Below are 12,938 nucleotides of genomic sequence, written 5' to 3'. Positions count from 1 at the left end.
TTTTTTTCATTGCTAGGGCGGGAGTTGATATTTTTTTTTTGTAGCTTTGTACATTCTAAGTGGAAGCTAAACTTCCATTTGGTTTTTAAATAACCAATTCTAAACCAGGAAAAGGACAATTATGAACCAATCTCAATGAGGAACATGGATGCAAAAATTTTAAAGTGGTAGTGGTAAGATATACAAAATAGAGAACAGCAGCTGCAAATTTATCTCATTCAATGTTCAGAGATAAAAGGGTTAACCATTCATTCCATTGTTTTCTGCAGGTAAGTCCTTTTTTCTTACTGAAATCTGATGGCAATTAAATTCTGATATTTTCCCAAGCTACTATATGAAGAGGGTGCTGAAGGCCATCACTCTACAGCATTTTGCAACATAAGGACTCTTCCATTCACCGATTCTGGTGCAGTGCTATATACAAAATAAATCATGGCCATGTAGAGTTTATCCTAAGAATACAAGGATGTTCACCAGCAAAAAATGTATCACTGTAATCCTGTTCCTTAAGAGATCAAAGGAGCAATCCACATGATCATCTCAATGGAAGCAAAAAATTTTTTTCTATAGAATTTAAGATCTATTCAGGATTTTAAAAAAAGCAACTCTTAACAAACTAGGACTAGAAGGGAATTTTCTTAACCCAATACAGAATCCTACCAAATATCTATAATAAATAGCATTTAAAAGTGAATCCTAACTATATTCCCATGGGACTCAGTAATAAGAAAAGGATACCTGCAGCACTCCTACTATTCAATCTTATACCGGAGGTTTTAATCAATACAATAAAATACGAGAAGGAGGTAAGATGTAAGAATTCCTAAGGATGAGAAAAACTCAATTTATTTGCCAATGCATAGAATCTATGACAAGATATTAGAACTAATAAGTCAGCAGTTTGCTAGCTGCAAGATCAACGTGCAAAATCAGTAATAACAACCAGTTAAAAATGTTAGAGAGAAAAGGGTACCATTCATAAAATCTATCAGATATCTAAGAGTAAAAATAACATAGAGTTTGCTCCGTCTTTACAGAGAAACATATAAACCATTTTTGAAGAGCGAAATGAAGATCTAAGTAGAGAGATCTACTACACGTGGGGAGGCTCAATAACATGAAGATGCGCATTTGTCCCCATTTTAATCTATGAGGTCAATGTGAGTCCGATCCAAATTTCAATAGTTTGTTTTGTTTCATAGTGGAACTCATATGGGAGAATGAAACTTTAAGAAGACCAAAAACAATTTTGATAAAAAAAAAAAAAGGCGGCGTTACTTGCCTAACTATGTATCAAGACTTATTAAAATGCTGTGGTAAATAAAAGAGACAAATAGACCAATAGGACAGATAGAGAGATCAAAAACAAACTTTCCCATGGATGAAAGTTTGAGAAATAGCAGAAGTGAGATTATACAAGCTAATGGAGGAAAGGAAGGACTAGTCAATAAATATTAACGGCATGATTGGTTTTCCACATAAAAATAAATTAGATCCCATAGCTCAGTTGGTAGTGTCTGCCTTTGGCTCCGGTCATGATCCCAGGGTCCTGGAATGGAGCCCTAAATTGGGCTCCCTGCTCAGTGGGGAGTCTGTTTCATCCTCTCCCTCTCTGGCTGCCCCCAGCTTGTTTTTTCTCTCTCTCTCTCTAATAAAATAAAATCTTTAAAAAATAGGAAAAAAAAAAATTAGACCCCTATTTCAAACCGCATACAAAAATAAATTGAAATTTGAGAATGCAAAACTGTAAAACTTTTAAGAAAAATAATTTGTCCATTTTTTCATTCATTCAACAAATATTTATTGAGCTTCTGTTATGTACCTAGCCTAGTGCTATATACGTAGCCTAGTACCTAGTACCTAGCCGTGAATAAACGAAAGTTGATATTCTTGCAATGGTTTGCATTTCCAACAAACAAATAAATATATGTCAGGTGATGGTAAGTGCCATGGGGAAAAAAGAAAGCAGGATAAAGGGATAGAGTATGGAGTGGGGCTGCTGTTTTATAGGTGTGGCTGAGGAAGGCCATTCAGATAAGGTGAGTTTGGCATGTGGATATCGAGATGAAGAAACTTTCAGGCAGAATATCCCACCTGAGTGGTGGCTCTGAAGCAGGAGTATACTTGGTCGTTGAGGGACAAGAGGGCCAGTATGTCTGGAGGAGGTAGGGGAGAGAGTGAGAGAAGAGAAGGTAAAAAAGGAATTAGGAGGACAGTGTATGCAGGGCCTGCGAGGCCACTGATAAGGACAGCTGGAGGGTGTGGGGAACCACTGGAGGATTTGAGCTAAGGAGTGACAAGACACAGCTAACAGTTTATAAGGATTACTCTAGCTACTGTGTGGAGGAGAGTGGACTGGAGAGGGGTAAAGGTGAAAGGGACAGGATGTCCAGTTAGTAGGTCATTCTAATAGTCCAGGCAAGAGACGATGACTTGTCTCTGGATGATGGCGGTGGAGGTAGTACGAAGTGCATGCACTCGGATGTGTTTTGGAGGTAGAGAAGATGTAATTTGCTGACATAGGATGGGAGAGAAAGGGAGAGGTCAAAGTCTAGAGATTCCAAGGCCCAAGCAACTGGGTTAACAGTGATGCTTTTTAATAAGATGGTGAACCCTGCAGGAGGAGGAGGCTTATGGCATTGAAATCATCAGCATTAAGAACATGGTTTTAAACATATTGAGTTAGAGATGCTTATCAGACATCAAGTATAAGCATCAAGTAGGTACCTCACTGGTACATGAGTCTAGAGTTCAGGTAAGAAGGTGAAGCCACAAACGTCAGTTTGAGAGTGGCCAGTCTACAGATGATGTATGAAACCATGGGCTGGATGAGATCCCCTAATGAATCAAGTTCATGGAGGAAAGGAGGTCTGAGGCCTGAGCCCCAGGGTGCTCCAGTCTTAGATCTGGAAAGGAAAAGAAGCACCAAGTAAAGGAGCGTTCAACGAGATTTGAAGAGAACCAAAGAGAAGGAGATGTCTCAAGAAGGAGGGAGCAATTTTGTCAGATGCTGCTGAGAGGCTAAGATGAGGACCGAGCATTTATCGTTAGATTTGGCAAAGTGGAGGTCATCCACAGCCTTGCTGATTGTTTCATCGAGTGGTGGTGATGAAAGCCTGTTGGGCCTAGTTTCAAGAAAGGACAGAAGAGCAAGGGGAGAGGATGAGTATAGATGATCTTTTTGAGGAGTTTCCTGTAGAGGGAGGAGGGGAAATGGGATGGGAGTTGAAGGGGACATGTATTAAGTGAGTTTTGGGTTTTGTGTTTATTTCTTTTAACATAGAAGATATACAGAGTGTATGCTGATGAGAATGATCCAGTACAGACAGTGTCTTCGAGGAAGTGAGAAGGAATGGGACCCAGGGCAAAAGTGGAGGCATTGGCTTTGCATGGGAGCCCTGCCACTTTATCCACTGTAACAGAAGGGAAAGCAGAGAATTGGGGTCGGTAATACTTTTTAGAGTGCTCCTATATGCCCCATACAATCAGAAGCAAGGTCATCAGCTAAAAAGAAGGACATGGGAGGCTTTGGAAATTTGAGGGAAGAGGAGAGGATATGAAATAATTGTCTATAAGACTATGAGAGAGTGAATCAATTAGGGAAGTGGAGCTGAAGGACAGCCCTGAAGACCCTCCTAAGGTTAGCGGTTATGAGTATCACCATGCTTGTGTGTTTTTCCCTAGCAACCATCATTTGCTGATGTGCTACTGGGGAGTGAATGGAGAGTTATATTTATTCAGTGTTGGGGTTCTTCCAGAAAAGTTCAAGGGAGGAAAAGAGGAGCAAGAGAACAACCACACATACAGAGAAGAAACTATAATGATGGAATGTGGATTCTAAGCCAGATAGGGGAGGGGGTGGGGACTCGAAGGGGTGTGGGATATTAAAAATTGGCAGGTCAATGGAAAGCAGGTTCTGTTAGAGCTGAAGAATTGTTGGAGTCAGGCTATTGGAGGCAGTGTGCTAAAACCTAAGTATTGAACAGGGAGATGCTTGTCATCAAGAGAAAGGAGGGAACGTGATTGTTGGTAACTGGCAAGGTCTCAGGCATGACTGGAAGCAGGTGGCTTGGGAAAGGGTGAAGATAGGATCACTGGGAATGAGGGGATCAGGAACCAAGAAGATCATCCTTGTCGACATTGAAATCCCCAGTAACTGAGTACTGGGAAGGAAGACAATGAACCAGGTGCTAAAATCTTCAGAGAATGAAGAGTGATAACCTGGAGGTCAGATGACTGAAAAAAATAGGGGTCCACTAAAATTTGCACTCAGAATGTGCAAACAACCCTTAAAAATCAATGAGAAACAACCAACCAACCCAATAAACAGTGGACAGAGAATGAACAGCCCATCAATTTACAGAAGAGGAACCACGAATGACCCTCAAACATGTAAAGAGGACCAACTGCACTGGTAATCAGGAAAATGCAAACTACAATGAGATGCTATTTCACATCTATGAGGATGACGAAAGTGGAAATGTCTGATAGCACAAGCATTAAGAATGATGTGGAGAAATAGGTGCTCTCATACAAGTGTAAATTGGAACAACGGCGTGGGAAAACAAATTTATTTAATATATAGTAAATATATATAGGAAAGATCAAGATGTGTGTGCCCTTTGACCCAGCCTCCCTCTTCCAATATAAACTCTATGGGAGGGCTCACATGTGTGTGGTGCAAGATGTGTGCAGGATGTTTATGGCAGCATTTTTGGTGATGGACAAAAATTAAAGCAACCCAAATGTTCATCCACATGAAAATGGATAATTATGTGTGTTCATATGGTGAGAACACTCTGTTCTGTGCAGTGAAAGTGAATGGACTAGAGATGCACGTGTTGCAGTTCAATTCCAAAAACATAAAGTTGATGAAAACCAGTAAATTGCAGTATGATAGGTACAGTGTGGTAATACCATATTTGGTAAAGCATAAAAACCAGCAAAACAATACCTATGGTTTATGAATGTAAGTGTGATAAAAATGTAAAAATGTGGGCGCCTGGGTGGCTCAGTCAGTTGAGCATCTGCCTTTGGCCCAGGTTGTGATCCCAGGATCCTGGGATTGAGTCCCGTATCAGGCTCCCTGCTTGGCGGGGAGTCTGCTTCTCTCTCTACCCTTCCCTCCTGCTCGTGCTTTCTCTCTCTCTCTCTCTCAAATAAACAAATAGAATCTTAAAAAAAATAAAAAAATAAATGTAAAAACGTGGACAAGAAGGATGCACACAACTTTAGGACGGTGGCCTCCTCTGGGGAGAGTTGGGAGAGGGGAGTCGGATCTTGGAGAAGCACAAAAGGGGGTTTCTACTCAATTTGTAACGTTTTACTTAAAAAATATGAAATAGGGCAAAGTGTTAATATTTGTGAAATGTGGGTGTTGGCTGTATGACTGTTCTTTGCTGTTCACTCGAAATGTTTCACAATAGAAAAAGTCCATGGCATATGTAAGATGACAGCACTTTCAGAGATCAGATAAACACATTTTTAAGGCTCATGTAATCCCACGGTTCAGTGTCAGTCTGTCAATTTGTAAGTACTTCTGGAACACCTAAAAACTGCATAACAGTGCCCTCAGTATCAGGACAGCTGCAGAGGATGAGTAGAATTTCCAAACAGATGTCAGAAATACGAATGTGCCACTCGTAGAAACATATAATTCATCTTGACAAATGTGCATCAAGAGGAGATGGTCCTGGTAGCTTAGTCTAGAATGGGTTGAAATTGACAAAAAAACCCTAAAATATTTCTCTGTGGCCATAGCTCTCCAGTGCTCCAATCTGTGACTCTGTTCCCCCCTCCCCTGCCGCCCAGACTCTCTCTAGGCCATAAGGGCATTTGGAAACCTGCCTCTCCTTTTCCTGTGTAATATATAAATATTAATTTAACAAATAGATATTTATGGCTTCCTGTCAGGCTCGCACGTGCACATGCGCACAGCCCATGTACTGTGCGCTCCCTATCCTGGGTCCTCTCCTCTTACTGCAATCATTACTCCATGGCCCTCTGTCTGCACCCTCCTGGGAAGGTGAACCCCTCTCTTCCTCCAGGAACTTTTGCTCCTGGGAACCTAGCTGGGGAGGCAGGATCTTGCCTTAGGAGGGGTTATTCAGGGATATTACAGGTGATACTAAGGAGATCGCCTTTTGGTTAAATGTTTTCATGACTCAAAAAAGGGCTAGGGAGTGTGGTGGTCAGGGAACAGGGTGAGCTTAAGGGGAGTGTCCTAAAAGACAAGAAGAAACGGGATGAAGCTCTTATAAAGCAGAATACTCAGGGTGATCAGCAGAGCTTCATGATTCCTACAGCCCCAGGTTTCTGTTCAAGGATCAGAAGAAAGCACCTGAGTTCATTGGCCCCAGGTAGGCTTGTCTATTTCTTCCACCGATACCCCTGGGGACAAAGGGCTGTAGAGACTGGAGAGGCCAGAGTCCTCTAGAAGGACTAGAGGCCAGAGCCTCTTCTCAGCATCATCCCTGCTCTGCAAGGCTTAAGATTGGCCAAGTTGGGGGGTGTGGTGGTGGGCCCTGGTCACTACCAGGAGGGCCAGAGTATGGACAGGGAGGGTCTTAAGAATGGGACTCAAGTCCTTAACAGAGGAAGTGCTAACCTCCTTATTTCTATGTACTAGAGATATCAGCTCAAATCCCTGTGCCCTGCTGTGGTAGTAATTTATCAGCCATGCCAGAGGCACCATGGGGCCAACTATTCCTATCCTCAAAGAGCATGCCAGGGGGGCTCTTGCAGGGCTAGGTATGGGAGGTAGGTGAGGGCTCCTTCTGAGCCCTTCTGTGAATCCCGGTGCCTTGGAAGTGTGTCTAGAGGTTTCCACAGTGTAATCAGAGTATATTATTTCAGATAATTACAGGATAGTCCAATTTTCATACAAGTTTTCATACAAGTTTCATACAAAATCTCTACATGTACAGCTAATTTAAAGTTGCAAAAAAAAAAAAGTTTTTTTTTTTAAAGATTTAACTTATTCACCTGACAGAGAGAGACACAGTGAGAGAGGGAACACAAGCAGGGGAGAGTGGGAGAGGGAGAAGCAGGCTCCCCGTCAAGCAGGGAGCCCTATGCGGGGCTCGATCCCAGGAGCCCGGGATCATGACCTGAGCTGAAGGCGGATGCTTAACGACTAAGCCACCCAGGTGCCCAGTTGCAAAATTTTAGTAGCAGATTTTTACTCTTCACAGCTTTAATAATCATTGCCAAATTCTTAGAGGATTCTCAAAATCCTCTAAGGTATGTATAGTTGGTAAAAAATATTTTTAATTAACTTTTTACTTTGGAATAATTTTAGATTTACCAAAAAGTTGCAAAGCTAGTACAAAGAGTTCCTGTGAAGGAAATCAAAGCAGAAAATCACTATTTAGAAATGAACAACAATGTGAGCACTTTGCAGAAGAACAAACCCTGTTTTGTTCCTGTACATTTTTCATTTGTTTTCCTCTAATGTTAACATTTTATGTAAAACAATGGCACATTCACCCAAACTAAGAAATAAACACTGTTACAATATCACACTAACTTACCTGCTTTACTCATACCTCTCCAATTTTTCCACTAATGTCCCTTCATTGTGCCCAGATCCAATCCAGGATGCCATATTGTATTTAATCCTCATGTCTCCTTACTCCCCTCCTATCCCGGACATTTCCTCAGTCTTGTTTTTCATGACCTTAACAGTTTTGAAGAGTACTGGTCAAGACATTGTAGAATGTACCTCAGTTTGGGTTGGTCTGATGTTTTTCTCACGACTGAGCAGGGATGCTGGACTTGGGAGAAGAATACCCTGGAGGTGAAGTACTCTTCATATCTCATCATATCAGGGCATCCATGACAGCACTTGACTTATACAGCGATGTGAACCTTGATCATTTGGTTAGGGCAGTGTCTGCTGGGTTTCTCCACTACTGTTCCTTTTCTACACTCAATTCTTTGGAAGCAAGACTCCAAGTCCAGTCTACCCTCAGGGTGGGGCAGGAGGGATTCCTCTCTAGCTCACGCAAATGAAATATTATTTGGAATTCTTCTAGGAAGAAGGCTTATTTCTTCTACATCATTTAGTTATTTATTTAGTCATTTTTTTCTGGTATCAGTATGGACACATGTATATTTATTTTATACGTTAGATTAAAATTCAATTCTACATTATTTATTTTGTTGCTCATTTGTTCCAGCTATTTCAATTTGGCTCCTTTGTCCTTTGACACCCTTCCATATCCTTTTGTTTTTTTCTTTCCTTTTATTTGTTTGTTTGCTTGCTTGCTTTTATTATTATTATTTTATTCTATTTATTTATTTTTTTGCAGTTGTTTATTTTCTGGCACTACATGATGTCCCAGGCTCCTCTTGTATTTTTCCTGCTCCAGCCCTAGAAGCAGCCATTTCTCCAAGAAGATACTGGGTATTTTAAAATAGTAGACTTTTAAATATCAAAGCAATGTTACTTTTTATACAAAATTTGGGAAGTAAATAAGAGTAAAAATTCAAGGTAAAAAAATCACAGTTCCACCACCAAAGGAAAACACACTTTAGAATTTAGTGTCTTTCTTTTCCATTCACTTGTTGATGTTCTTTGTTTTCAGTATCATAATTTCTGCTTTTATTTATTTGTTTATTTATTCATTTTTGCTTGTATTTATATATCTTTTATTCTTTCCACTTTGGGTTTGTTGGTATTTTTCTTTTACTAACTTCTTGAGTTGAAAGCTCATGCCATTATTTTCGACTGTTTCCTTTCTTAAAAATTACACTTTGTCCTCCAGCTCATGCTTTGACCATATTTGATAGGGTTTTGTTCTTCTGCAAAGTGCTCGCATTGTTCATTTCTAAATAGTGATTTTCTGCTTTGATTTCCTCTTCCAAAAGTTATTTTATAAGGAGACTTAAAATTTCTCTGTATATGATATTTTGGGGGTGGTCTATACTTTTATGTTAATTTCTGTATTTATTGCATGTAAGTGAGTGGATATGGGTGACCCACATGATTTCTCCTCTTCAGAATTTATTGAGATTTCCTTGTTAATTATTATTTAAAATTCTGTATATTTTCTTACTTATATCTTGTCTATTGAAATGTGATTTCAGAAAGATATGTGTTACAGTTACCCACTAACTTTGTGGATTTCCCAGTTTTAAGCTTACATGTTAAGTACATAAAGGTTAATGACAATTATAATTTTGTTTCCTATATATTTTATTAATATCAATTATTAATCATTTTCCATCTTAAGGTTTTTTTGTCTCAAATTATATTTTGTCTAATTATACTACTGTCATATTTGTTTGCTTTTTAATATTTGCCTGCTATATCATCTACTCCTTTTTTTTAAAAGATGTATCTATTTACTTTAGAGACAGAGCATGTGTGAGTGGGGGGAAGGGCAGAGAGAGAGAATTTCAAGCAGACTCCCCACTGAGCACAGGGCCCCATGTGGGCTGGGTCTCATGACCCTGAGATCATGGTCTGAGCTGAAACCAAGAGTTGGACACCCAACTGACTGAGCCACCCAGGCCCCCTTCATCTATTCCTTTATTGTCAATCTTCCTATGCCATTTTGTTCTAGCTGTGTCTTTTGTGAACTGTAGTTAGCTGGGCTTTAAAAAGATTTAATTTGAGAAACTCCACCTTTTAATAGATGAATTTAACCCATGCTCGTTTATTGTGAACATTCACATACATTTGGACTTACTCTTAAAATCTTGTTTTGTGCTGTTCACGATGCTTTTTTTTTCTTCTTTCATTCCTTTTATTGGATTAATCCAAATTGCTCTGGCCTTCTTATGATTACCTTCTCAGCATTAATGCTTTTCCTCAAGAAGTGCTTGGCAAAAGGGCAATGATTCGGAGAAGAGATCTAATGGCCTGACTCCTCCAAATGCAAGTACCACTGTCCTGACAATTGCCCAGGCCCCTCCTACTCTTTCTGTCTGTTGTCTCTGAGCTTGGAGCACCTGCAGCTCCTCCTGCCTTTTACTATTGTCCTCCCCTGAAGGCAAGTTGGACTGTGATTTTCACTTGCAAGGTGACCCTACCCATCTTTTAAGAATTCCTCATAATTTTTATAAAGCTTGCTTTTTAACCTTATTGCTTTGGATTTGTTTTCTTTCTTTCTTTCTTAAAAATATCTTTTCATCTAGTGATTTGTGGTGAAGGGGAAGGATGAAGTACATATTTAATCTGTCACTTTTATTCTATACAGCTTATTTACTTTCAAGCATTCTTCTATGTAGACATTTATGTTAATATAATTTCAGTCGTTCTGTACATAAAAGTTTGTGTCATGATTTTTCAGCTAGCATTTTAAGTGAAGCATTTCCATATTATTACAAACTATTATAAACACCATTTTTTAATGGCTGCATATATCCCATCAAGTAACATACCACATTCAGCACTTAAATTTTATCTATTTTTTCACCTGTTACAAATAAGACAATAAAGGTCCCTGTTCATAAATCTATTTTCATATGTTTTAGGTGAATGTCAAGAATTTTGCAGAATCCCAGCAAATCCCAGTTGCATCATTCCAGATCTACTAACATACAAACACACAAAGGTGTATCATATATAACACATATTTGTGTATTTTGTGTATCTATGATATGTAAAATATATAGCATGCATAAAACATACAAGTCTCTATATGTTACCATGGTTCTTTTGGATTCTATGTCTTTGAAAACAAAGATGGTAAATCAACCTGATACTAGACATAGTCCAAGAGTGGGAATGTAAAGTACTATATCACGTGAATGCCTGTGGATGCAGGCCAACTGCTCCTGGTCACACCATTCTCTTTCAGAGGGGGAGGTACAGCAATAGTGATCACATTTTCTGGACCAAAAATAGGGACATATATTTTGTTCCATGATCAGTGTCAGAAGATCAGGGATGGAGTATGAAAACATGGATATGATTGTTTTTTACTGCTTCCTGCCAAATGACTTTGGCTTTCTGACCCCACCCCAACCTGTGGAAGCCTAGCCCATCTCACTTATATCACCAGAGACACCTTTGCTCTCTTCAAATTCCTGAGTCTGAGGCTCACAGTTGCCTTTCTCCTCCTCCTCCTTCTTCTTTTCTTCTTCTCCTTCTCCTTCTTCTCCTCTCCCTCCTCCTCCTTCTCCTCCTTCTCCTCCTTCTTTTTTTTAAGTAGGCTCCAACATGGGGCCCGAACTCGTGACCCTGAGATCAAGACCTGAGCTGAGATCAAGAGTCATATGCTCAACCAGCTGAGCCACCCAGGTGCCCTGCCTTTCTATTCTCTATCTCCTGGGATTCTTTTTGCCTGTCAGAAACCTGTAGTGTGGGCGCCTGGGTGGCTCAGTTAGTTAAGCAACTGCCTTCGGCTCAGGTCATGATCCTGGAGCCCCTGGATCAGGTGCTGCCTTGGGCTCCCTACTCAGTGAGGAGTCTGCTTCTCCCTCTGACCCTCCCCACTCTCATGTGCTCTCTCTATCATTCTCTCTCTCTCTCAATAAATAAATAAAAATTAAAAAAAAAAAAGAAATCTGTAGTGTGCCTTTTTTGTTAAAAGGGAGGTTAAGGGAGATTAATGGGTAATAATATAAGGTGTTAAGGAATATTACTGAGGTTTCTTCTTGCACTAGTCCACTAGGGCAGCCATTACAGAAATGCCACAGATGGGGTCTTAAACAACAGAAATTTATTTCTCACAATTCTGGAGGCTGGAAATCCAAGATCAAGGTGTTGGCAGATTTGGTTTCTCCTGAGGCCTCTGTCTTTGGCTTGCAGATGGCTGCTTTCTCACTGTGTCCTCACATGAACTTTTCTTTGTGTGCACACATCCCTGGTGTCTCTTTTGTGTATCCAAATGTCCTCTTCTTATAAGGACAGTGGTCAGACTGGATTAAGTTCTAGTGGCCTCATTTTAACTTAATCACCCCATTAAAGGCCCCTTCTCCACTCCCAAGCCACACTCTGAGGTAATGGAGGTTAGGGCCTCAACATATGAATGTCAGGGTGGGGGGGGGGGGACACAATTCAGTTCATAACACTCCTTGAGATCAAGATTGAACTTGTTTTGAAACCCAGAGATTTAAGTAGAAAGTGCCTGGTTGTTTCAAGCTTTTATGTTGAATACAGATGTGAACTTATCTAGTCTCAGGGACCTAAGAAGGGTTAGGTTAACGATCTATATTCCTTCTTTACTGTGTGGGGGCTTAATAGTGGTAGAAAGACTGAGATAGACCACTCAGAAAATGGAACAGGAATAAGGCTAAAAAATGAACACTAGAGAAACAAGTATTAGCTATTTCAGCCTGTAGGGCCTCAAATGGAATTTATGCCTCCTTGAGTGTGATTGTCATTTATATAAAAATTATCCCTTTCTAAAAACCTCCATGAGCTTTTTTTTCTTTGTCCATCAGAGAAAGCCCCAAATCCCATGGCCTTACCTCAGCGTCCCACCTTCCCCAGGCCCTCGACTCTGTCGCTGCTGGCCGCCTCTCTATCCCACCTCAGGCCCACTCTGACTAGACTCCGTTCCTGGAGCATTCTCAGCCCTAGCTACCAAGATGAGGGGACTAGTAGCTTCAAGCTCCATCCCACTCCTTTCACAGGTGCTTCCTCACCTCTTCTGCCCTGGGTACTCACTCTGTCTCACTTCATCTCCCAGAGACCAGATATTTGTTTGTGCCGTGCTCGGTCTCAACAGCCAAGCTTGTGCCTTATTCCCCTGCTCTGTCCAATTGTAAAGACTAATGATGAAAGATGTACCTCCCTTATTAAGAGTCAGGAGTACATATTACAGAGTAGATGTCTGCTTTAATAAATAATTGCTTTAAAGTGATTTTAGAAATATAAAAATAGCCCCAATTAATGAATTTGTATTTTATTCTCCTATAGAGCTTAGTTCAGTAGTTTTCAAGTCAGAGCCAAGTGAAGCTCTTTAAAAAGCTTTTAGGTTGAA

The sequence above is a fragment of the Zalophus californianus genome, chromosome 6 (genome assembly GCF_009762305.2).
Source record: "Zalophus californianus isolate mZalCal1 chromosome 6, mZalCal1.pri.v2, whole genome shotgun sequence".
Taxonomy (NCBI): Eukaryota; Metazoa; Chordata; class Mammalia; order Carnivora; family Otariidae; genus Zalophus; species Zalophus californianus.
The sequence above is the reverse complement of the archived record's forward strand: the minus strand, read 5'-3'. Positions refer to the sequence as shown.